The sequence below is a fragment of the Moschus berezovskii genome, chromosome 1 (genome assembly GCF_049115385.1).
Source record: "Moschus berezovskii isolate FMDL1 chromosome 1, NW_MosBer_1.0, whole genome shotgun sequence".
Taxonomy (NCBI): domain Eukaryota; kingdom Metazoa; phylum Chordata; class Mammalia; order Artiodactyla; family Moschidae; genus Moschus; species Moschus berezovskii.
The window spans coordinates 37,242,395-37,269,523 of record NC_142460.1 but is presented as its reverse complement, the minus strand read 5'-3'; positions in this window follow the sequence as shown (position 1 = coordinate 37,269,523).

Below are 27,129 nucleotides of genomic sequence, written 5' to 3'. Positions count from 1 at the left end.
ATTACTAAGTGTTGGTGGAGGCTACCTATTCAGTCATTATTCCTAAAATGACTGACTCATCAACAAGATAGCATAATGGAAGAACAAAAGGAAACATGACTCATTCAGATTAAACATATGAGTCATCAGTAGTCCCATGAATAGAATTTAACTGTCTAAATATAATAGTCTTAATATTAAATTAAAAAATTATTTTATATTGGGGAATAGATGATTAATAATATTGTGTTAGTTACAGGTATACAACAGAATGATTCAGTTATACATATACTTGTATCTATTATTTTTTAAAATTCTTTCCCACACGGCATCTGGTCCCATCACTTCATGGCAAATAGATGGGGAAACAATGGAAACAGAGACTTTGTTTTCTTGGGCTGCAAAATCACTGCAGATGGTGACTGTAGCCATGAAATTAAAAGATGATTGCTCCTTGGAAGAAAAACTATGACCAACCTAGACAGCATATTGTAGAGAAGAGACATTACTTTGCCAAAAAATGTTCAAATAGTCAAAGCTATAGTTTTTCCAGTAATCATGTATGGATTTGAGAGTTGGGCCATAAAGAAAGTTGAGCACTGAAGAATTGATGATTTTGAACTGTGGTGTTGGAGAAGACTCTTGAGAGTCCCTTGGTCAAGATGATCAGAGCAGTCAATCCTAAATGAAATCAGTCCTAAATGTTGATTGGAAAAACTGATGCTGAAGGTGAAGTTCCAATCCATTGTCCACCTGATGTAAAGCACTGGCTGACTCATTGGAAGAGACCCTGATGCTGGGAAAGATTGAAGTCAGGAGAAGAGGCGACAGAGGATGAGATGGTTGGATGGCATCACTGACTCAATGGACATGAGTTTCAGCAAGCTCTGGGAGTTGGTGATGGACAGTGCTGCATTCCTTGAGGTTGCAAAGAGTTGGACACAACTGAGTGACTGAACTGAACTGAGAATATTGAGTAGAGTTCCCTGTATTATACAGAGGGTCCTTATTAGTTATCTGTTTTATGTATAGCAATGTGTATATGTCAATCCCAATATTCCAATTTATCCATTTTCCCCCTTAACCCTTGGTAGCCATATGTTTATTTTTAAATCTGCAACTCTATTTCTGTTTTCTAGGTGAGTTTACTTGTACCCTTATTTTTTTTTGAAGATTCCATATATAAGCTATATCATATGATATTTTTGTTTCCCTTTCTGATGTACTTCACTCAGTGTGACAATCTCTAGGTCCATCCATGTTGCTGCAAATGCCACTATATTGTTCTTTTTAATGGCTGAGTAATATTCCATTGGCTTCTCTGGTGGCTTAGTGGTAAAGAATCTGCCTGCCAATGCAGCAGACACAGGAGACGCAGGTTGAGTCCCTGGGTTGGGAAGTTCCCCTGAAGAAGGAAATGGCAACCCATTCCAGTATTATCACCTGGGAAATCCCATGGACAGAGAAACCTGGTGAGCTGAAGTCTTTGAGGTTGCAAAGAGTCAGACATGACTTAACAATTAAAACAACAACAACGTATATTTCACTGAACATATGTACTACATTTTTTTATCCGTTCCTCTGTTGATGGACATTTAATCTTCCTGCATGCCCTGACTATTGTAAATAATGCTGCGATGAACCTGCATGTATTCATATAACACAATCCCAAGAGACCTGTAATGGGGGAAGCACAGGGTAATGATTGGTATACAATTAGTCCCTGGGTAATTCACTGGGGACTGGTTCCAGGAACCTTCTCAGATACCAAAATCAGCTGATATTCAAGCCTCATAGTTGGCCCTTTGTATCTTTGGACTTATTCAGCCACAAAACCTAAACATGGTACACCATTTGCAGTTGGCTGAATCCAAGTTTGCAGAATCTGTGGATCCTGAGGGCCAATTGTAGTGAATTCTAGGATCAGATGACACATCAGAATTTGAATCCGGGCTCTGCCATTTGATAGTTATGGCCACTAAAAAGTTACTTAAACTTTCTGAGACTTTGCTTTCTTAAGTATAAAGTAATATTTTTATAGTTCTTCTCTTGTTTGATCATCAGTCAGATGACTTCAGTCTATTTTCTTGACTGTTCTGAGCTTCCTTTTGCTTATTTACCAAATACTTGGTTTGATGGAATAAATGTAAACTTGTGAGGTAAAATAAAGTATATAAAGTCCTTAATCAAATTCACTAGGTTATCCAGATGTTATGTATAATCTGTTTTATTTTAATAAATCAAAGAAGAAATATATGGTTTATTAAGTTACACATAATGTTCATTTGTAGAATAATCTATGTTGCTCCTTGATGTGACATTTTGCTGATTCATGCTTGATGTCAGAGGTAGGGAGTGTTGTCAAATAAACTTTGTACTCAAATTGTCAGGTTGTCAAAAGCAGAACTAGGAAAGATAGATCAGAAAATAAATAATTTTATCTTGAGATAAAACAAAAAGTCAAGTCTTAATCATTGGCATTTTTTTTCCAGCCCTATGTATGGTTCAATCTTACTATCCCTTAATTATTTTTTCCATTTTTTCTCCTGCTGCTGCTGGTGACAAGTGCTTCAGTGTGTCTGACTCTTTGCGACCCCATGGACTGTAGCTGACCAAACTTCTCTGTCCGTAGAATTTTTCCAGGGTAGGATACTGGAGTGAGTTGCCATTTCCTACTCTAGGGGATCTTCCCTACCCAGGAATTGAACCCACATCTCTTGCATCTCCTGAATTGGCAGATGGATTTTCTACCACTAGCATCACCTGGGAAACCCCCATTTCTCTTGTTTTAACTTAAAACAATCTTTCTCAAACTTTGTCTGCAATACAGGCAGACAAAACAATACATATATCATTTAATAAAGTGTGTATTTCAAGGCTTTATAGCTACAAGGCACATCTGATTTCAGTAGGAATTAATCTTAATATATTTAATCAAATGCAGTGAGGAGAAAAAATAAAACATGAAAGCAAGTGCTGAGAAATTATTTGTTTCATAAATTAAACACGGTTTTCTTCAGATATATTTGAATATGAAAAACTTTTGTCATATACAACTCATTGTTATTTTAGTTCCCCTTGTTTTGGAAATTATATTAGTATTGTTATTTTATCTATGATAGCTATGATTTCAATAATTTTATATATAAACATTGTTGTGAATATATTTAAACTGAAATTATGTTACTTCTTTTTGTTTTATTCACTTATATTATTTGTGCAATGTAAATAACTGATAAATTTAACTAACAGTTATCCAATTTGATCAGTGATTTTGATTGCACCCTTATGAATTTGATTGCAGAAAGTATGAATTTAAATCAATATTCTTACACTACTAAGATTAAGTATCTTGAATATGTTTTCAAATAAGCATATATTCTTAGCATTACTTTTCTCATAAATTTTCTATTAAGGCAACATTGGTTTATAACATTATACATTTCACATGTACAATGTTATATTTTGACTTCTGTATACACTACAGCATGGTCATCACCAGAAGTTCAGTTTGCATCCATCACCAAACAGTTGACCCCCTTTACCCATTTCACCCCTCTCCAATTCTTTTCCTCTGATAATCCCTATTCTATTCCCCATGTGTTTGTTTTGGTTTGATTTGTTCATTTATATCTTTATTTTATTTTTATATTCCACAAATGAGTGAAATCATATGGTATTTGTCTTTTTTGATGTGACATTTAATTTAGCATAATATTTTCAAGTTCCTTCCCAAATTTTGGGACATTTGGTATTGTCCCAAATGGCAAGATTTCACCTTTTTTTAAATGTCTAAGTAAAAAGTATTTCATTTAAGGATTTACTACTAAAATTTTGAAAGTACAAGGAATTTTGCAACAATCTTCTATGTAATAACAGTGATAGATGCCATCTTTAGTATCAAAGTCAAGACTACGTGGACAACCATGGACGTCACTGATGCATTGAAAAGTCAAAGATGGGAAATTCATGAAGATGTCTTTTTTATTGATTCATTCGTCCATGGACACAAGTTTTTTCCATATCTTGGCTATTGTAAATAATGCTGTGATCAACATAAGGGTGCATACATTTTTCTTAATCAGTTTTTTTTTTTATTCTTAGGATAAATATCCAGAAGTGGAATAGCTGAATAATGTACTGCACTGTGCTCAGTTGCTCAGTCATGTCCAACTCTTTGTGATCTCATGGTCTGTAGCCTGCCGGGCACCTCTGTCCATGGGAATTCTCCAGGCAAGAATACTGGTGTGGGTTGCTATGCCCTCCTCCATGGGATCTTCCCAACACAGGGATTGAACCCAGGTCTCCCATTTTGCAGGTATATTCTTTTACCATCTGAGCCACCAGTGAATCCCATGAATACTGGAGTGGGTAGCCTATCCCTTCTCCAGGGGATCTTCCCAACCCAGGAATCAAATCAAGGTCTTCTGCATTGTAGACAGATTGTTTACCAGCTGAGCTACCAGGGAAGTCCGGTTGAATCATATGATAGTTCTATTCCTAGATTTTTAAAGAATCTCCATATTGTTTTTCATAGTAGCTTCACCAGTTTATGTTCCAATCAAAAGTGTTTCCTTTTCTCTCCAACATTGGTTATTGATAGTAGCCAGGTAATAGTCATTCTAACTGTACATATTCTTTTGGAAAATGTCTACTAGTCTCCTCTCTCCATTTTTTAATTAGGTTGTTTGGTTCTTTTGTGGTTGAGCTTTATGAGTTCTTTTTATATATTGGACATTAACCCCTTATCAGATATAATTTGTAAATAACAAAAAACACCATTAAGAAAGTAAGTAGTGTTGGGAAAACTAGATGGCCACAGGCGAAAGAATGAAACTAGACCCATTTCTCACACCACACCCCTCACCCCCAACACACACACACACACTCAAAATGGATTAAAGTCTTGAATGTTAAGACCTGAAAGCATAAAGCCCCTAGAAGAAAACATAGCCAGCATGCTCTTTGGCATGGTTTTTATCAATTTCTTTCTGGATATGTGTCTTCAGATAAGGGAAACAAATGTGAAAAATGAACAAATGCGACTGCATCAAACAAAAAACAGAAACAAAACAAAATATTAGCAAAACAAATAGACAGCCTACATAAAGAGTGAGGACATTTGCAAATCAGATTTCCTAATTTTATTCAATTTAATACTTTTTTTTTTTTGGTAAATGCAATTTTGGTTGGAGTGTGCCTCCAACCAAATAGTAAAATTTCAACCAATAGTATAATTTCAAACTCTAAGGAAAATATCTTATTTGAAGATAAATTTTTTAACACTCCAGAATGAAGACTTTTTAAATCTTTTGTGCCTCAATATACTTATTTCTCATTTCTCTTACTATCTTCATGAAGTCCAAATGCTGAATGAATACACAGATAGAGCCAGCATCCTCAAATCCATTTTAACATCAAAAATATTTGAAATCTCACATGGAATGTTATGAATTACATCTGCTTTCTTTCAAGAGTGGGCACTTACCTCTTTTCCAATTTGACATCTCAAGATGCAGTATTTTTTCTATACAGACTCATTCTTTCCTCAATTCAACGTAAAGGCCTTGTTTCTCATTTCTAATTTATTTATCCTAACGTACTCTTAGATTATCTCTAAAGTCTTGGGCCTTGAATAGCAAAATTCCTGGTGCGCTGCCGTCTATGGGGTCGCACAGAGTCAGACACGACTGAAGCAACTTAGCAGCAGCAGCAGCAGCAGCAGCATTCTTTCCAAGTAGCTATGGGTAGTACTGTTAGTGACTCTAGTTCCCAGGTAGGTTTTACTCATTGAAATTCCTAATTTTTCCTCATTGAGTTGTTACATAAAATTTCTACATTCCCTACCAAATATATTGACATTTTATTTGAAATATTTTGTAGTTCTTTCAAAAAAATTTATTCTCTATATTTTTTTCTTTACCTCTTTTATTTTGCCCAAAGCATCCTAGATTTCAGACAGGATGTGATTTTTAAGGTAGGCAAAGCATAGGTAGTCTTCACTTGTCACTGCTATTTATTACTTTTCTGAACAATTAGTAGTTAGGTTCTCTGTACCTTGGGCTATTTCTCAACTAAAGTAGATTGTACTCTGATGTTTAGCAACTGCTTATGATTCAGCCCTTTGGTTCTAATATCAGAGGTTTTGTTTTAACATTTGCTACCTCATGGTATTTTTAAGGTGTGCTACATAATTTTTTCTCTTTTAGCGGTATTTATATAGCATACATTTTTGTTTTTTGGTTGTTGTTGGTAAACCCATCAACATTATTAGAAAGTTGAAATACAAACTTTCTTTAAAGACTTGTGAATTTTGCATAATATTTGTGTTATTCATATTTATTCATTATTAAAAAGGTAGGATAAGTCCTGAATATTATTTCAGCCCATTTTCTTAAAGCAAATGTGTATTTCTTGACAATCCATCTCACTTCTTTAGATCTTATTTTCTAATTGTTTTAAAAAATTGAACCAGGACATATACATCTCCCTGCAAAAATGCACAAATCATTGCATGCTGCTGCTGCTGCTAAGTCACGTCAGTCGTGTCTAACTCTGTGTGACCCCATAGACTGCAGCCCACCAGGCTCCCCCGTCCCTGGGATTCTCCAGGCAAGAACACTGGAGTGGGTTGCATATACATCAGTGAATTTTCTCGAGGTGACCACCTTGAGACCATGTAACCAGAATCCAATAGAGAAAATGTTACCAGCATCCTAGAAGCTTCTATTGTGTTCACATCCAGGAACTAATCATCAGAGATGAAGACTATTCTGACTTTTAAGCCCAAAGATTAACTAGGCTTCTCAAATAATCCTTGATTTAGAACTTTATGTAGTTGGAATTATAGTATGTATGATTTTATATCTCTCCTCACCCATTCTTTTTTCTCAAATGTTATCTTTGTAGTATTTACCCATATCAATGCATAAGGTTGCAGATTATAGTTCTATACGCAGTGCACTTATCTCTTCTTAGAAGGGATTTGCTACTTGGTGAGCTAAGAAATCATTGTCTACAATGAAGCTTAAGTTGTCATATCAGATGGAATGTAATTTTAAAAAAATCTTACCCAGTATCAAATTTCTAATGATTCAGAGAGTAGAGGCAGTAGGAAAAAACATGGGTAGGCTTTGTGGGGAGGGGGTCCAAGATTGTCAATTTTACTCTTCAAGTGCTCTTCATCTCTTGCATTCATACATGCTCTGTTTTGGATTTAACTTAAGAGGTTTTGCAATGTCTTTACTAGTACATCTGTTTACTGGCATAATTGCAAGGGGTTTGATCAGAGTGTTTCATTTCTCAAGAATTACCAATAAAAGGAGAAAATGGTTACAAACTTGCTTCCAACTTTAACCCTATCTTTCTCATGCAGAAAAACATTTATATTGATTAACTGATTGATTGATTCATATAGTTTATATATTTAGATATGTAAATCATCAGGTGTACTTTTATATATAATGTGATGTATATTTATGAATTAAGATATAATTTTTTTCCAATTGGATTTCCAATTGACTGAATACTATTTATTGAAAAGAATTACCTTTCCTCATTATATTACAGGCCACTTGACATAAATAAGGTGATCCTGTATGTGTTATTCTGTTTCTGTATTCTATATTTTGTTTTCATTATCTGTTTTCTCCCATAATTATCTATCCAGGTGACGCTAGTGATAAAGAATCCCCCAGCCAATGCAGGAGACATATGAGATGCTGATTCGATCCTTGGGTTGGGAAGATCCCCTGGAGGAGGGCATGGAAACCCACTGCATTACACTTGCCAGGAGAATCCCATGGACAGAGGAGTTTGGCAGGCTATAGTCCATGGAGTCTCAGAAGTTGGACATGACAGAAGTGACTTGGCACACAATCATCATGCAGTCAACAACGGCTTAATCATGCAGTCTTAGTTAACTGCTGTAAGTTTATAAAATACCTATGAATGTGCATGTTTCTGTTTTTGTTCTTATCCTTCAAGATTACCTTGCTTATTTTCAGTCCTTTGCATCACCTGATACATTTGAGAATCAGATTGCCATTTTCCTCTTATTTCATAAAAGATTTTTAGTTGCATATCAGATGTGGAGGAATTGACACCTTTACGATATTGAGTGTTTCAATAAACTGACTTAAAACTATTTTAGCTTATTTATTTGTGTTTTAATATAGAGTTCTTATATATATATATATTTCATTAAAATAGTGTTTAATTGCTTGGTATGTTGTTCCTATTATAAATTGTATCTTTTAAAATTTTAGTTTCCGTGTATTTGTGGCTAGTAAACAAGATCAATAAAATTGATATTTTCATATTGACTTGTATCCAGTACATTTGGTAAATTACTCGATTTTCCATGCACAGAATTTGTTAATCTCTGAATAGTGACAGTTTTGTTTTCTCATTTGAATCTTTATTTGTTCTTTTCATATTTTAACTAAAACTTTCAATATAATGTAGAATAAAAAGGGATTCTAGTGGACATTCTATTTTTCATTCTTAAAGTCAATGGGAAAAACTCAAGTATAATCTTAGCTACATGTCTTTTGTAGGTACAATTTCTCAGATTAAAGAAACTCCACACTATTCTTAATTTGCTAAGCTATTTTGTTTGTTTTTGTTCATGATTGAGTACAGAAATTTGTCAAATGTTTTTCAGCATCTATTAAGATAATTACGTAAGTTTTCTTAAAACTCAACATTCAAAAAATTAAGATCATGGCATCTGGTCCTATCAATTCAGTTCAGTTCACTCACTCTGTCATGTCCGACTTTTGTGACCCCATGGACTGCAGCATGCCAGGCTTCCCTGTCCATCACCGATTCCTAGAGCTTGCTCAAACTCATGTCCATCGAGTATGTGATGCCATCCAATCATCTTATTCTGTTTTCCCCTTTCATGGCAAATAGATGGGGAAAAAAATGGAAACAGTGACAGGCTTTATTTTCTCGGGCTCAAAAGTAACTGTGGATGCTGACTGCAGCCATGAAATTAAAAGATGCTTGCTCCTTGGAAAAAAAAGCAATGACAAACCTAGAAGGCATATTGAAAAACAGGAACATAACTTTGCATACAGAAGTTTGTATAGTCAAAGCTATGATTTTTCCAGTAGTCATGTATGGATGTGAGTGCTGGACAATAAAAAAGGCTGAGTGCCAAAGAATTGATGCTTTTGAACTGTGGTGTTAAATAAGACTCTTGAGAGTCCTTGGACAGCAAGGAGAACAAACCAGTCAATCCTACAGGAAATCAACCCTGATGTTAATTGGAAGGACTGGTTCTGAAACTGAAGCTCCAATACTGGCCACCTGATGTGAAGAGCTGACTCATTGGAAAAGAGACGATACTGGGAAAGATTGAAGACAGGAGGAGAAGGGATGAGGATGAGATGTTGGATGGCACCGTTGATTCAATGGACATGGGTCTGAGGAAACTGGGAGATAGTGAAGGGCCGGGAAGACTGGCATGCTGCAGTCCATGGGGTTGCAAAGTCAGACAAGACGGAGTGACTGAACAACAACAAAATAGATTTTCTACTTTATTCTATTAACCGTGAATAATATTAATTGATTTATAAATATTAATTTCCTTTGAATTCCTGAAATCAACCAGACTTTGCCATAATTTATCACCTTTTTTTTGTATATTGTTGTACCATACTTGATAATATTTTTATGAGATACATCTGTAGTTTTCCTTTCCTGTCACATATTTTCAGATATTGCTCTTAAAATCATGTTAGTCTCATAACTTTTCAGAACTCTGGAAGTTATTGCAAAAATACCTGAGAAGTTTGTATATTTATATTTTTTCCCCTTTAAATAGCTTAAAGAAGTCACCAGGGAAGCTGTTTTATTCTAGAGTTGGAACAGAATTTTTAAACTGCTATTTGTAGTAGTAGTAAATGTTACAGAGTAACAGTGAGATCTTATTTTGTTCCAGGAGAACTACTAAAACAGATTATTTCATTCCATTTATACAGAAACTCTATGAGGAATTACCAATATTTTAAAAACTGGGAAATTGAAGTTTAAGAACAAAAGACTTGCTCAATGTTACCTGTGTAAAAGAGCACATTTTTATAAACTCTGTATCTGTCAAATGAAAAAGTTGAGTGGGTTGTAAATGTTCACATCAAAAGAAGAAAAATTATAATTATGTATGGCAGTTAATGTTAACTAGATTTATTGCAATGATTGTTTCATACTATGTACATATATCACATCATTATATTGTACTATTGAAGCTAATATAATGTTATATTCAATTATATCTTGATAAAAAAGTGAAAAAAAGACAAAGTGAAATATTGACAGAGACAAAAGGGCATTAGTCAGGATACAAAAGAAATTATTTAACATTATAAATAGGACTATTCTGTAAATTTTGCATAAATTGTTTAAAAAGCATTAAAGACAGCTTAGGTAATACAAACACTTTTTAACTCTTCATGAAGCACACAGTCGCCATTCAGAGAAATGCAAAATAGGGTAGAAGGCAGGAAGCTTTTGTGGGATGAAGAATAAAGGACCAGGAAGAAACAAATACAAAATATCTTGTTGGCTGGGGCCTATGGTCACCTTGTTTGAGCTCTGTCCTTTTAACCTTTATTCTTGCACTTCTTATCTCGAATTTCAACATCCTGCCCCCTGAACACAACCTTCCATCTTTGCAGCTATCATTGCTCTCCTCCATCGAGTGCAAATTTCCTTTGACCCTTGGTATCAAGGTCACATCAACTATTTTCATTAGAGCATCTACATTCTTCATCTCCGCAACATGAGGCCAATAGAGCCGTAAATCTTTGTCACTACTGATTGTCTGTCTTCCCTACAGCTACCCAAGAAGGGTTGCTTTCATATACAAGAATATTGAAGAGTCATTTGAACTGTAGACACTGTATTCACCTTCCATCTTCCCAGTGCTTCTTAAAAGGATCCACTCCCTGGGGAGTTTATTTCCTATTTTTTTTTTCCACTGGCTATTTTAATTCTTCACAGTCTCTTCAAGGGTTGTATTCCATGATGTTTCAAGTCTCACTTTTAACTGATATTCTTGTCCAATTACTTCATTTGGAATAAAATAATATTGGGCTAAGAAAAAAGCTAATGGTTTTTATATTAAAATATGAAGACCCTCATCTGTAGCCACTTTACCCATATATAAACTCATTCTTTGATTGTTATTCATAGAAAGTGTCTTTCTACTTAAATGCCTGAGAGTGTTTTCTCCTATTTTCTCCCTTACTTCCATAGAGGACTTTTCCCCCATAAATTATCCCATCCCTTTATTATTTATTCAGCATCCATTATTTCAGTCCTTAGTGTGCATTAATTCTACACTAGGTATTTTAGACATATTAACGAACAAAATAGACAAAAGAATCTGTCCTCTTAGTGAATCCATTGTAACGAGAAGAAGGGGACAAATAATAAGAAATGAATAAGTAAAGTTGATGAGATATTGGAAACTTGTAAGTCAAAAAACGTAGATAAAATCAAGGAGATTGGGGATATTCAGGGAACAATGAGCAGGTTATAGTATTAATAGACTATTATGAGCAGGTCTAATTTCCTCTAGAACCCTGGTAAAGTATTCATGGTTCTTCATTAATGAATTGATGTAGTTGCATGACATCCAGATTTTCTTCTGCCCTTAAAATTCTATGAGTTCATATAAGTCATAAGTAATTATAATAATAAAAATGTATTAAAGTGTTCTTTTTTGTTTCTAGGACTATTATTCAAATCTTAGCAACACCATACTGTTGATCAACACAGTGTTGATCAGTCATGGCATTTCTTATTTAACAAATAATTTCTGGTAGCAGAAATTCCTAAGAGAAAAATTAACCTTCTAAGTATAAAACTCAGGGGAGTCATAATTAAGGACTTGAAATAATTAGTCTGGTTCTCCAGGGTTATACACCTTTCCTTCTTATGGTTTAGTCTCCCTCTAAAAATTTAACCCCAAGTGCATTGATCATTCCAGAAATCATCCTTATACTGTGTCTAGCAACATCTTAGGTATCAATTCATCTTGCAAAATAGAAACACCTTTTATTTTTCTCTTCTTCTCATATCTCAGCATCTTAATTGCACTTATTCATGAGTTGAGTCTGTTTTTATTTTATTTATTATTTTTTTGTCTGCTAGCAGTAGTGTTGATGTGTCACAGAACAGTGGCTACAACATCTACCGTGATTGATGGGAACAAATTCTTCTGGGATGTATTACTACAGCTGCAGGCAGAGTGGCAAGCATTGAACAGAAAGTAAATGGGTTCAGGAGCTCTAGAGACACTGATGTTGCTGGAGGCAGGGAGGTAGGCAGTCAGTAATAACTACAGCTGAACAGTGGGAAGAGAGTGTGCACTAGGCTTATTTCACTCATCATGATGCATCATATTCACTTGGCAGTTACAATCAAATATTATTTTCCCAAACCAATTAGCCTTCGCTGTGCTGCTAACTAATGCATGTCTAGCTGCTAGTTATGATGATCACTAGGCTTTTGATTTTAAGCACACATGTTAAGGATAGAGATTTTCTCTGGGGTTTCAAAGACAAATCTTATTTTCTCAATCTTGAATACATTTTCCAAAGACCGAGATTCTATTTCATTTAAAATTCTAAGACTACTGTTTTACATTTTTAATTGTGGGAGTCTTCTGATTCTATTAGACCCATAAAATTTTAGTTCTGTTTAAAACAATTAACTGTGTTGATTAAGAGCTCATTTTAGAGAGAAAGAGTTACTTGCCCAAGGTGCAAAAATTGCTTATGGGCCAGCCAATGCAGGATATATGAGACACGGGTTTGATCTGTAGGTTGGGAAGACTGTCCTGCAGGAGGGCATGGCAACTCACTCCAATACTCTTGCCTGGAGAACCCCATGGACAGAGGAGCCTGGCAGGCTACAGTTCATATGGTCGCAAACAGTTGGACATGACTGAAGCGACTTAGGATGCACACATAGGTTTTGGATAAAAGCAAAATGCTATGGTTTTTCATGCTAGATTTACTAGCAATTCAAAATATATTGAGCACTCATGTGTGTTAGGCATCTGCTAAGGGGTGGGAAAACAAAGAGACCCTTAGAAATATATAAGCACAAATTATTTCAGGGCATATCTTTATTTGCTAATGACTTAAAGATAGTGGGAGCAAAAAGAAGGAAATCACAAACTTTGATTAGAAAGTTGGAAAACAGTGATGTATCTACAACTAGTAGCAGACATTATTGGGAAGAAAAACAGGAAACCTGTTGCAGAGTCTCAGCAGGGCACGATGGAACAATGTAGAAGTCATGACCTGGTGTACCTATTCTCTAACAACTTTTGTGAACTGTGTTTACCCTCTGAGTTTCACAATTAAGGTAAAGCTGAAATTTTTCTGCCTGGAATTTCCTTTTTTATGGTGAGGAAAAGCCAGATACACTTAGCTTTGATATGAAATCTGTACATATACAGTACATCTCATTTTATAACTCCTTCTGGAATATCTTCTGTACCTTTGTTCAGAAAAGTTCACTATACTAAATAACGAGAAAAAGAAAGACATCCTGTTTGATTCATGCTTTCCACACCCTTGACTTTTCAAGACATCAATGACTCCGTGGTTGTCCACACCAGCTTACTTTTGATATTAAATATGGCAGCTAGCACTGTTACTACACAGATGATTGCATACAGAGGTACTCGTATTTTTGAATCTTTAGTAATAATCCCTTAAACGTACATATTTCTTTGTAAATAAAGAATCTGGAATGAAGTTAACTCACATGTCCGTGGGGGAAAAATTTAATGACTCCACCACCATATGGCATCTTCCTAGCTAGCCTTGAGTTATACCAAGATGAAAAATAACTGCTCCAAGTGCCTGAAGTGGATTGCAGTCTCCTGTGGAAATACACAAGCTGTATTCAATGTTTATGTCACTTTTCAGCAGGCATTTTGATGAATATGAATGTAATAGAAAAGTCTGAATCTGTGTATAAATCAAATATAAACCAAAGAGGAAATGCCTGCCTCCCAAGAGGAAATGCTTTGATTTCTTTTGACTTTTTTCTTTTTGCCTGGTCTTTTCTTGAGGCAGCAGGAATAAGACTGGCTTAATGCTAGAGTCTCCTTTTCCTGGAGAGGAGGGAAATGTTTAGGGAACACTTGCAAGTAAAATAAAAATATCTTAATTCTGTAACATTTTAGAATGACTCCCTGAAGTTTATCATTATTAAAAAAGCTTTTAAATTGACAAAAGTTTTATTTGAAGGACTTGTATTATAATTACATAACTGTGGAGCAATATTAATTTTTCTTCACAAACTGCCAAATCTATTCAAGATAATTGTAATGTGAAAGATTTTGTCTGATTGAAATGCTAAAGCATCATCAAATCTCATGTGAAATAAACATCTCAGAGTTTAGATAGCAACATTCTTTTCATACCCCATTTGGAAAAAACAGGGAAAGAAGTTGGGCATAATATTGGTTGGCCAAAAATACATTCAGGATTTTCCTTAACATTTGAATGAATTTTTTGTCAACTTAATACTATAGAGGAAGAGGAAATGGAGGTTAACAAAAATGTTTTATAGCTATATTTTTGTCATGAACACTGTAGGACCACATTTTTATGAACTTCTAATTGGTGCACAGTGGGTTCATTAAACACTATGATCAGGTTTTAAAACAATCTTTCTTAACCACATGATATTTGAAAACTTTATAAGACTTCTCAAGACCATAAGTCCTTACAGAGAAATGATTTCTCGATTTCTTGCAAAAGAATAAAGATATGAAAACTACCTAAGCACACATTTCTCTGACCATAATTGACCAACTCCAGCTTTAATAGCTCAATTTTGACCTGTGTGTTTATATATGTCTCTTTCAGTTCAGTTCAGTTGCTCAGTTGTGTCCGACTCTTTGCCTCTTTAGACATTATCAATTTTCAGAGAGAAGGAATAGTTCAATTAGAGTGTTCTCTATTTGCCAGCCGATCAAGAAAAAACAAAACAAAAAAACCCCCAAAAAAACTAAAACCAGAAAACAAGCAAAAAAACCATAACATAGCTAATGTGAAATAGGTGATGTGTGGTGAGGAATTTGAGTATGAAACCCATGCCCAGATGAAAGTTTTATGAATAAAGATTTGATTTTCTCATGTGAAAAATAAATGCTTATATTAAATCATCTTCTAAAATTAATTCTCACAGATTCTTAAGAATCATTACTCTTTTTTTTGAAAAGGTGTTGAATTGGAAATAGTAGGTAAAAAAGTCCGTGAATGAGTCAACAGGACGCTGTTTTAAAATAAGTATGGTTCCTTATTTGTTAAAATGTGTTAAATACATATTTCAATCATTAAAATTCTCTTAACATTTTTCTATGCTTAAGTACTGTTTCACCTTATTTTGAGTTAAAATCATGTATGGACATGTAGTAACTTATACTTCTATATTAATTCAATGGGATCTTATGCTTTCTAATAATGCTACTTCTTTATTATTCTTCTCAAGAGAGATTCTTCACTGAATATAATAAATCAGATGAGAAGATATTAAGTCCTTTTTTAGATTTATTTTCCTATCTGTAGTAAGTTGAGTGGTATTCCTCCAGAAGAAATTTTGTCTGGAGCCTCTAAGTGTGACCTTTCTTAGGAAAAAAGGTCTTTGCAGATGTAATTAATTTAAGAATATCTTGGATGATTACGGATAGGTCCCCAATACAATAACAAATATGCTTGGATGAGAAGGGAAGGGAAGACATAGAAGAGATTGTTATGCAAAAACAGACACAGAGATTGGAGTCATGTGCCCTAAAGAACCTCTGGAGCAACAGAAGCGGGAAGAGGCAAGGATGAATTTTCTCCTAGAACTCTCAGGAGTAAAGTCCTGTTGGAATCTCGATTTCAGCTAGTTATCCAAACTGTTCTAGGAAACTATGATGGCCATTAACTTAAAATACAAAAACAAAAAGACCCAGGGCTACCACAAAAGTGTGAGTCAATTAGAAACCATGTGACTCTAATAGGGTATTCAAGACAACGTAACAAACAGATTGTTTGAAAAGGTGTGATCAGGCCGTAAGGAAGTTTTCAGGTGTTAGTTTGCCAGGGTTACCATAACAAAATACCACAGCCTCTGAGGGATAAACAACAGAAATTTATCTTCTCCAAACTCTGGAAGATGGAAGTCTAAGCTCAACGTGCTGGCTGGCTTGGTTTTCGCTGAGGGTCTCCCCTTGGTTTGCAGATGCCTGCTTTCTCATTACCTGAGGGAAGGCTTCGCCTAGTTGCCCATGCCTTCTTGTCCGGGCTAATGTCCTCTTCTTTGAAGGCCTCCAGGCAGACTGGATTAGGGCCTTCTTTTAATTTAACTACCTCTTAATGACTATTGCCGCTCCAAATACAATCACTTTATAAGGCGCTGGGGTTAGGGCTTCAACATATGAATTTGTGGACACAGTTCAGTCTATACCAATGCTCTTGGCAAAGCGAGTATGCAGAAATGAGAAGCAGCAGCATTAGGCAGAGAAGGCCTTGCAGAGAGATAACCGGACAGGAGCCATGAATGTCGGTGGAGAGAAAAAGAGAAAGAGAGAAGAGAGAAAAAGCAAAGCCTCGGATGAAGGGAGGCTGGGCAGTGAATTCCTCTTTCCCTTTGTTCATCTCCTGGGAGGCACAGGAAAACCAGAATATCCACTTCTTTTTTCTTTCTTACCTTCTTCCTCGTTTTTAATTTGTCTGAGCTGGGTCTTAGTTGCCGCATGTGGGGTCTAGTTTCCTGACCCGGGATTGAACCCTGGCCTGCTGCATTGGGAACACATAGTCTTAACCACTGGACCACCAGAGAAGTCCCAGAAGACCACTTCTGTAGAGCATATATGTCAGTCTGCCAGCACTCAAAGCAGGGTTGAGAAGGGTCGAGATGATCTGGAGTCAAATGAGGCACATCCAGCACAAATGAAATCTCAATTATTTCATGAAAATCACTTGTAGCCACTTCTGCAGTTTGAAGGCATTAGCAAATGAAGTCCAGAGTAATAGTGTTTAACAACTCCGTCTTTTAAAAATAATTGAGGAGTTAATGACAACAGCATAGCTTTGTATAATATATTCTCAAATTATAGACCTACCATGAAAGCTTTAAAAATCTTACTTCTTACAGAATTGTTTTTCACATTTGATTAAAGTGGATGTGCACACATGTTTTTAAATTATGTATTTTAAGACATCCCACAAGTTGACAGGTATTCTAAAATTTAAATGCTGAATGCCTACCAGGGTGCTGCTCCTTGTAGTCAAAATGCACCTGGACACATTTTGACTTTTCTTTACCTAATTATTTTATTGGTTCAGTGGAAAGATTATTGATATCCAAGAACTTAATGGAATGACTATGGAATATTTATTTATTTATTTATTGTCCGTGCCCTGTGCCAAATGTGGGATCTTATTTCCCTGACTAGGGATTGAACCTTCACCCCCTGCAGTGGAAGCATGAAGTCTAATCACTGGACAGCAGGGAAGGCCTATGGAATATAATATCAATAAAACAAGTGCTGGAGAAATGCTGTTTGTGGCTGCAGCACATTTATTAGTGTATCTTCACTAGCAGTGTATCAGCACCAAACAGTGCTGAGAATTGATAATTATTTATTTAATTGAATTAAACTGAAAATAGACGTTTGCTAATTTTCCTAGGTATGGAAGTCAGTGGGAGAGAATTATTATTTGAACAATCTTATGTATTCTGGGCAGCTTAATAATGGGGAATTATCTATTTGGACTTATTATCAGGCTGTTTCTTTTCCTCATGGTTGTCTTAGCCATTTTACACTATATTTTATTATAGATAAAACACATAAAAAAATGCTTTGTACCAACTGACTCAATGTTTCACATATATATTGAATTTCTAGTCATATTTGGCAATAAATTGAAACTGATTTCGGTGAAAAGTTGTCAGAAATGTTCTATAGATTTGATTTCAACATTAAAAAAATTAAATCCTTAAAAAATCATTAAATTAATGTTTGCATATGTTTTGATATATTCTCCTAGACAATTTGAAAAAATGTGTATCCAGTATAATTTGTGACATGCTTCACTGGAAAAGTTTTACGAAAAACAGTCAAAAAATGGTTATCATTTTTTAAGGAAACAAAAATATATGCAGCCTAAGAAATTAAAGTGGCCACTAGAGGGCACTACGGCTCTATATAAAATATGCGTGTACTTGTAATAAATACTGAAGATGTGAAACGGGTTCAAATTGGCAAGTTTGGATTGTGATATGAAAAGTTCTAAAGGAAGAAAAATAAATTTGTTACAGTTAATATCATTTATCAGGCAAATTTGAAAATTGAGAGCACTTAAGCTGGCACTTCCATCAAGCTAATTGTACTAGTCTTTGAGATGTACATTCAGGGAGAAAATGCACTTAAAGAAGAAAATGTTTATGGAATTTAACAGTAGTTTTGCTTAGATAGGTCCAGTTATCTACAGTTTTAAAGGTTTTTACTCCTCATAATGTCAAATAATAAAGGTGGTAGCAATTTAATTGCATAGACTAACTTTCCTCAGAAGGGCTGTGATGTATTAATATTTATAAACACATAGTATACATTAATAACACAGTACATATTCATGTTTGTACCCAAAAGTGATACAGTAAAGACAGTTAATAATATAATCACCAGCTTAATAGGAAAGAAATTGAGGTGCAAAATGTCAGTGATTATCTACATTTCAGAGAGGTTAGAAGGTAAATATGTATGTATCAATGTGCACATTTTTTGTTCTTGTTCAGTCGCTAAGTTGTGTCTGAGTCTTGTGATCCCAAGGAATGCAGCATGTCAGGCTTCCCTGTATTTCACTGTCTCCCAAAGTTTGCTTAAACTCAGGCTGATTGTGTTGATGGTGCCGTACAACAATCTCATCCTCTGTCACTCCCTTCTTCTCCTGCCCTCAATCTTTCCCAGCGTCAGGGTCTTTTCCAGTGAGTTGACTCTTTTCATCAGGTGGCCAAAGTTTTGGAGTTTCAGCATCAGTTCTTCCAATGTATATTCAGGACTGATTTCCTTTAGGATGGACTGGTTTGACCTCCTTGCTGTCCAAGGGACTCTGAAGAGTCTTCTCCACAATTGAAGACATTGATACTTCAGTGCTTAGCCTTCTTTATCATCCAACTCTCAAATCCATACATGACTACTGGAAAAATCATATCTTTGACTATACAGATCTTTGTTGGCAAAGTGATGTCTCTGCCTTTTAATCCTCTAGCTAGGTTTGTCATAACTTTTCTTACAGGGAGCAAATGTATTTTAACATCATGACTGCAATCACTCTCCACAGTGATTTTGGAACCTAAGTAAAGAAAACCTGTCACTATTTCCACTTTTCCCCATCTATTTGTAATGAAGTGATGGGACCAGATGCCATGGTCTTAGATTTTTGAATGTTGAGTTTCAAATCAGCCTTTTCACTCTTCTATCTTCATCAAGAGGCTCATTGGTTCCTCTTGGCTTTCTGCCATTAGAGTGGTATTATCTGAATATCTGAGGTTGTTGATATTTTTCCAGGCAATGTTGATTTCAGCTTGTGATTCATCCAACCAGGCATTTTGCATGGTATAATCTACATATAAGTTAAATAAGGAGGGTGATAATATATAGCCTTGACGTACTCCTTTCCAAATGTTGAACCAGTCTGCTGTTCCATGTACACTTCTAACTATTGTTTCTTGACCCACATACAGGTTTCTCAGGAGACAAGTAATGTGGTCTGGTTTTCCCAACTCTTTAAGAATGTGCATATACAGGGGCAAAAGTGGAGATAAAAAATATTTTTCCAATAAAATTGAAAGAAAGAAATATCCACAATTAAATAATGTGTTATATGCATACATGTAACATAAACATATTGGAGAGAGAAAATGAAGTTAATTATTATGTTTCATTAATGTTGTGATCTTATTTAAAAATTTAAAAAGCAATAAATATCTTACTGCCCTTAATATGAACTAACAGTGAATGACTGGCATAGAAATATGAGACATGTTCTCTGAAACAAATAATTGAAATGGAGTTGTGGAGACACAATATACATGGTCAAAGTAGAATATATTGCATTATTTTATGTAAATAATAGTCTGGATGTTTGTGGTATATAAAGAATTTAGGAGATCATCATGAGTTGGTCTAAACCAAGACAGTCCATAAACAGGGGTTAGAATTTGAACTTGGTCTTGAAATTTTAGAAAACATCAGATAAGCTGTGAGAATGTTAAAACATGGGAAAACTCAGAGATCCGGATGGTCCAGACATAGACAGATGCCAGTCAATGTCCAAGGCTGTCTGTTTTGGTGAGTAGGGCAAGAGAGGAGTAGCTGGAGGAATCTGGAAAGATACATGAGGGATATACTACATATGATTTTGAATTTCAGGTTGAGATGCTTTCATTTGATCCAAAATGTTGGTATCAGATCTGTGGCATGATCAAAGCAGTGTTTAGAACAATTAATCTGCTTGCTGCTGCTGCTAAGTCACTTCAGTCGTGTCCGACTCTGTGTGACCCCACTGACGGCAGCCCACCAGGCTCCCCCTTCCCTGGGATTCTCCAGGCAAGAACACTGGAGTGGGTTGTCATTTCCTTCTTCTGCTTACAAGATAGATTAATAGGAGGAGAAACTTGAGTAAGAAAAGACCTTTGAGGAATCTGTTTCATAGAACAAACTTGAGAGGCTATGAGCCTTAATCAGATCAGTGGTTATGGATATAAAGAAGAAAAGACTAAAAGAGAAGTGAGAGTTGGACCATAAAGAAGGCTGAGCACCAAAGAATTGATGCTTTTAACTTCGGTATTGGAGAAGACTCTTGAGAGTCCCTTGGACTGCAAGGAGCTCGAACCAGTCTGCCCTAAAGGAAATCAGTCCTGAATATTCATTGGAAGGACTGATGCTGAAGCTGAAACTCCAATATTTTGGCCACCTGATGCAAAGAACTGACTCATTTGAAAAGACCCTGATGCTGGGAAAGATTGAAAGCAGGAGGAGAAGGGGATAACATAGGATGAGATGGGTGGATGGCATCACTAACTCGATGGACATGAGTTTGCGCAAGCTCTGGGAGATGGAGAAGGACAGGGAAGCCTGGAGTGCTGCAGTTCATGGGATCACAAAGAGTCAGACACGACTGAGCAACTGAACCATAAAAAAAGAGAAGTGACTTAGAAATAGGAAACAGTATGGGTTTGGGTTGATTAAATGTGGAGGTCTCAGAAGGGATGGGCTTCACAGGTGACTTGGTGGTAAAGAATCTGCCTGGCCATGCAGGAGCCGCAAGAGACGCAGGGTCTATCCCTGGGTTGGGAAGATCCTCTGGAGAAAGAAATGGCAATCCACTCCAGTATTCTTGCCTGGGAAATCCCATGGACAGAGGAGCCTGACGGGCTACAGTCCATGAGGTTGCAAAGCAGTCAGATAAAACTTGGTGACTAAACAACAACAGAAGGGGTAGGAGACGAGAAGCAGTTAAAGAGAATTTAAGTCTAGAGGACATGAAACAAAAGGAAGAGAAAGTAGATTTGTACTGAGAATGAAAGGCAGAAAAATCTGTTCAGTTTTAGATATGTTAAAATGTGTTTCATTGATTAAATATAATGATTCTTTTCAGAATGCAGGGCAGAGCTGCAGAAACTATTAGACTGTCAGTCTAGATTTAATAGTTATGTTTAGAATTGCTAACTTAATCAGGAGAGGATGCATTTTTTGAGTGACAGGGACAAAAAGGAAATAAGGAACTAAAGGCTAAAATATGGGTTAATCTGAATTTAGTAGTTAGAGAAAAAGAGTAGCCAGTACTGAAATATGCAAAATGATCATCTTAGATATGCATAAGAGAGACGAGATTAATTAACCAGAAGCACAGATTGAGGGATTCTCTGAAGTCAAACTCTCAAAATAGGTCAAGAGAGCTGGGGAAAATATCATGGAGCTAAGTAATTAAGAACAGGTCAATGCGTTATTGAAAAGTGTTATTTCATCAGAGTGATGGAGATATGGTGATAGAATAGAATAAGAGAGAAAGGGAAATAGATGCTGGAGTAAATTATTGGTTGAGAATACATATAGTGAAATAAATAGGAATTAAGATCAAGGAATTACTCTCAGGTTTAGCAACTGTGTTATAAGATTAGGAAATACTGCTCTTTATTATTTAGGAAATATTGTGTTATAGTATATAGAGGATATTGTGTTGTAATATTTAGGAAGCATTATGTTATAATATTTAGTCAAGTAGATTGCTTGCTTGCTGCCAAAAAGGAAAAGGAGAAGTTTTAAGTGAAAAAGTTAGTCACTCAGTGTGTCCAACTCTATGAGAACTCATGGGCTGTAGCCTGCCAGGCTCCTCTGCCCATGGAATTGTCTAGGCAAGAGTACTGGAGTGGGTTGCCATTTCCAAGAGATCTTCCCGACCCAGGGATCAAACCCAAGTCACCTGCATCTCTTGCATTGTCAGATGGATTCTTTACCACTGAGCCCCCTGGAAGCCTGTTCTGTCAAAGCGCTTATTTAGGTCAAACAACAAATGAAAAGCAAATTGAACCTTCTTATAATCCTGAGAGTCGCAATAGTAGAGCCTGTTGACTAATGTTCTAAACCTACATGTTTTCATCATTTAGCTTTATGGGCTTTCATTTTTTTTCCATCTTGAAAGCCAGACATTAAAAGTCTGAAATATTCTGTAATTTACAAATAGCAGAACAGCAAGATTGCTGGTTGCATTTGATCCTGACTGGTGCAGAGTTGCTGGTGAGACGTCCCGCCTGTCAAATTCCCTCATTCTCCTGCTGATCTGGTTGCAGACCCTCTGACCTCACTCTGCTCTTTGCTTCTTTTGAATTTTCTGATACCTGACTACCTGCTCAGCTTTTCACTCACCCAGCATCTTTTTCTAGAAACTCCCTACTTGTGTACTTTTGATCCTCCAACTGCCTGTCTAGCTGATTGACTACCATGCTCTGACCTCCTGTATCTAGATTGTTGTTGATCAAATGTTGCTTACTTTAGTGCTGAAATGCCTCCTCCAGCTTGGTGTAGGATGTGTCAACATGTGTAGACTTCCTGCCTGAAATCCTGTACCCTATCTTCATCAAGTCTTGATTGGCCTTTCTTAATCCTAACTCATCATCCTCTTTCAGAGAAACATTTTCCTCTAAATCCTAACTGAACAGCAATTAAAGATGGTGCCAGGGTTTTTAATCTTGGTTAACGGGGATTAAATGTGTGGGGAACAGTGCAGGAGATTATGAGCTTGATTGTGGACTTCTTTAGGGTTGTACTAATTTATATTGGACACTTACAAGATTTAAGGTGTATTTCTTAATTTCTCCATCAGGAAAAAAAAATCACCAACTAATTTCATTATAATGAAGTACCTATTAGGATGTATTTTATTATAATAAAATATTCTATTTAATATTTAAGGTCCTAATTGCAGACTAGTATAAAGAATTTTTCTAAGATTTAAAACTATGTGACTCTCTTAAAACAGAATAACTTTAGACTTAATTATGGTCGAAAAAATTTTAACTGATTCTATACACACATGTATTTCTTACCCATATGAATTCAGTAAAAGAGAAAGTACCACCAGTGTTTCTTCTCTGAAAGATTAATTATGGCATGATATTTACTAAGTCAGAATTATTTTTTGTGTCTAAATTCTCCATAGGGTTTCTTTCTAAATTTTCCTACACCACATGATTCTTAGGAAGTGAAAATACGTAAAATAATCTTAAGAAATGTAGCAGGCTTCTCACTTCTCAAGTTTTGTGGGCACATGTTGAGGGGTTCATCTACCCCTGGTCTCACTAATTATTCTCAGAGATAAGAGGACCATAAAGTTTGCTGAACTTCAACCAGTTACCATAATGGCCTGGAAATTCTGTTCGGGCATCACCATCCAACCAACCAATCAACCTGAAAACGTGGGAGTTACCCTTTAACCTTCCTCCTCTCTCACACCCTGATGGCTCAGACAGTGAAGACCCTGCCTGCAATGCAGGAGACCTGGGTTCGATCCTTGGGTTGGGAAGATCTCCTGGAAAAGGGAATGGCAACCCATTCCACTATTCTTGCCTGGAGAATCCCATGGACAGAGCAACCTGGAGAGCTACAGTCCATGGGGTCACGAAGAGTTGGACACGACTGAGGGACTAAATTTCTCACGTTCATCCTTCACCAAAACATCTAGAACCATTTGAATCCCTTCCTTTCTATTCCTCTATCTTTGTGCTAGTTCAGGCAACATGATGTTTTTCTAGAATTCTTGTTTTACTTCCCTGAACGGATCCTCTTGATTCTAGGATTTTCTCCCTTGTTTGACACTGGTCTCATTGCCTCTCTTCATGGAATGCCCTTTCAACAACTGTTAGCAGGACTAAAGATTCCAATTTTTGAAACTCAGCTCAAAAGTCACCTTGAGATAACTTTCCTGAAATCTCAGACCTCTACCTTCACTTGGTGCTGCAAACAGGCTGCATGCTTCTTCCCTGTTTCTTTAAAACCCTGTACATATTTCTGCTTCAACATGTAAAACATAGTGTCATTGGACTTTTGGGTCTATTTCCTCCATTCCACTTAGATTGTATTGAAGTTAAAAAAAAAAGAACATGTGTTAAATTGTTTATTCAGAACTCAGTTTAATGCCTAATATATATTAGACATTCCATAAATGCTTGTTAAATAAGTGAATGAATATACAGATCTGTGTTTATACTTTATTTTCCATGGGCAAGAGCTCTTATTTTTGTGTTACATGACACTGTTACAAATACATGGCAGATGCTTAAAAAATATTTATTCAACAACTATCTTGATATACCACCATCATTTCCTCCTTCAAGGTCTTATGTAACAAGAGCACACACAGCATGTATCTATTTTTCAATAACTTGATTGTTCTTCCCCCGTGGCTCAGAGGTAAAGAATCTGCCTGCCAATGCAGGAGACACAGTAAACACAGGTTTGATCTTTGTCTGGATCAGGAAGATTCCCCTGGAGAAGGAGATGTCTGGGAAATGGTATGAACAGAGGAGCCTGGCAGGCTGCAGTCCATGAGGTCCACAAGAGTAGGATGTGACTGAGCAACTGAGAATGCAATAACTTGATTTTTGTGATAAAAATCAAATTTTTGTGATAAATTCCTAGATTTTGCTGTAAAATGATGGTTTATAAAAAAGAGTTTAATAAAATGTTCCTATAAATGCCTTGGAGAATTCTACACATTTCAAAAGTTTGGACAAGAAGAGTTCATTTTAGCTGAAATAGGATTACAATGAAAACATGTAGAACATTCATTGTCTTCCCAAATACTGATGATATGATACAGTATCATATACATAATGTAATATGATTAATAACATTGAAAACCTCTCTTTGGGCGAGGAGAGATCTATGAAGAGCTTAGTATAGGGTGAAGTAGAAGCTGATTGATTGCTTCTGGATATCATACTATCATTTACTATTCTAGGAATTCAGGCCTAAAAATAATTGAGGAGGTGGGCAGACAGGATTATTTCAACTCAATTTAACATTTGACACATATTCTTTGCTCATTGCTACAATTGCATTTTTCATTTTTTCATGATGCTTCCCATGCCTGCCACCTTGCTGGAACTGTGAACTCCCATTCTCCAATCCTGTGTCTTATTTATGTTCAAACATCAAAAAAGTAGCACAATTTCTAAGTCAGAGTAGGAATCCAGTGTATACTTTTTAAATGGTTGAATGAATACATTTTTGATCAACAATGTGCAAATTATTGTTAAAATAAATATTGCCAGACACGCATGCATGCTTAAGATACATTTCCTTTACTTAGTCAAATAAAGAGGGGGATGAAAAATGGGAGAATAGGATCTGCCTGCAATGCAGGAGACCCGGGTTCTATCTTGGGTTGGGAAGATTCCCTGGAGAAGGGAATGGCTACCTGTTCCAGTATTCTTGCCTGGAGAATTCCATGGACAGAAGGGCCTGGTGGGCTACAGTCCATAAGGTTGCAAAGAGTCGGACATGACTGAGCGATTAATACTTCCACTTTCAGTTTTCTTCAGGATGTTTGTTATACAAAGAAAAGAGATGATAAAATCATGAAAAAGATACCTAAATAGTACCATGGCCATATCTGTAACAAATGGCTATATTTTCAGCTTTATTTAGACCTCCTATTCAAACTGACTGGAAAAGCCCTAAAATTCATGTAGAATGGTTTCTTTCAGGAGGCCATGGCACTCTGGATCTTAGAGTTTGAATTCATCATGAAGTTCCAAAAATATTTTGACTTGTCGGGATCTACAAAGTGAATCAAATAAGGTAAAATTTGATAGTGATAAATGGAAAAGCTTGTTAAACCAAGTACAAAATCAAAGAATGGGTAAAAAAAACCCTTCAGTTCAGTTCAGTTCAGTTGCTCAGTCGTGACCGACTCTTTGCGACCCCATGAATAACAGCACGCCAGGCCTCCCTGTCCATCACCAACTCCCGGAGTTCACTCAAACTCATGTCCATCGAGTCGGTGATGCCATCCAGCCATCTCATTCTCTGTCTTCCACATCTACTCCCACTCCCAATCCCTCCCAGCATCAGACTCTTTTCCAGTGAGTCAGCTTGTTGCATGAGGTGGCCAAAGTACTGGAGTTTCAGCTTCAGCATCAGTCCTTCCAATGAACACCCAGGATTGATCTCCTTTAGAATGGACTGGTTGGATCTCCTTGCAGTCCAAGGGACTCTCAAGAGTCTTCTCTAGCACCACAGTTCAAAAGCATCAATTCTTCAGCGATCAGCTTTCTTCACAGTCCAACTCTCACATCCATACATGACCGCTGGAAAAACCATAGCCTTGACTAGACAGACCTTTGTTGGCAAAGTAATGTCTCTGCTTTTTAATATACTATCTAGGTTGGTCATAACTTTCCTTCCAAAGAGTAAGCGTCTTTTAATTTCCTGGCTGTAATCAGCATCTGCAGTGATTTTGGAGCCCAAAAAAATAAAGTCTGACACTGTTTCCACTGTTTCCCCATCTATTTCCCATGAAGTGATGGGCCTTAGATTAAAAAAAAAAAAGGAAAGAGAACAAC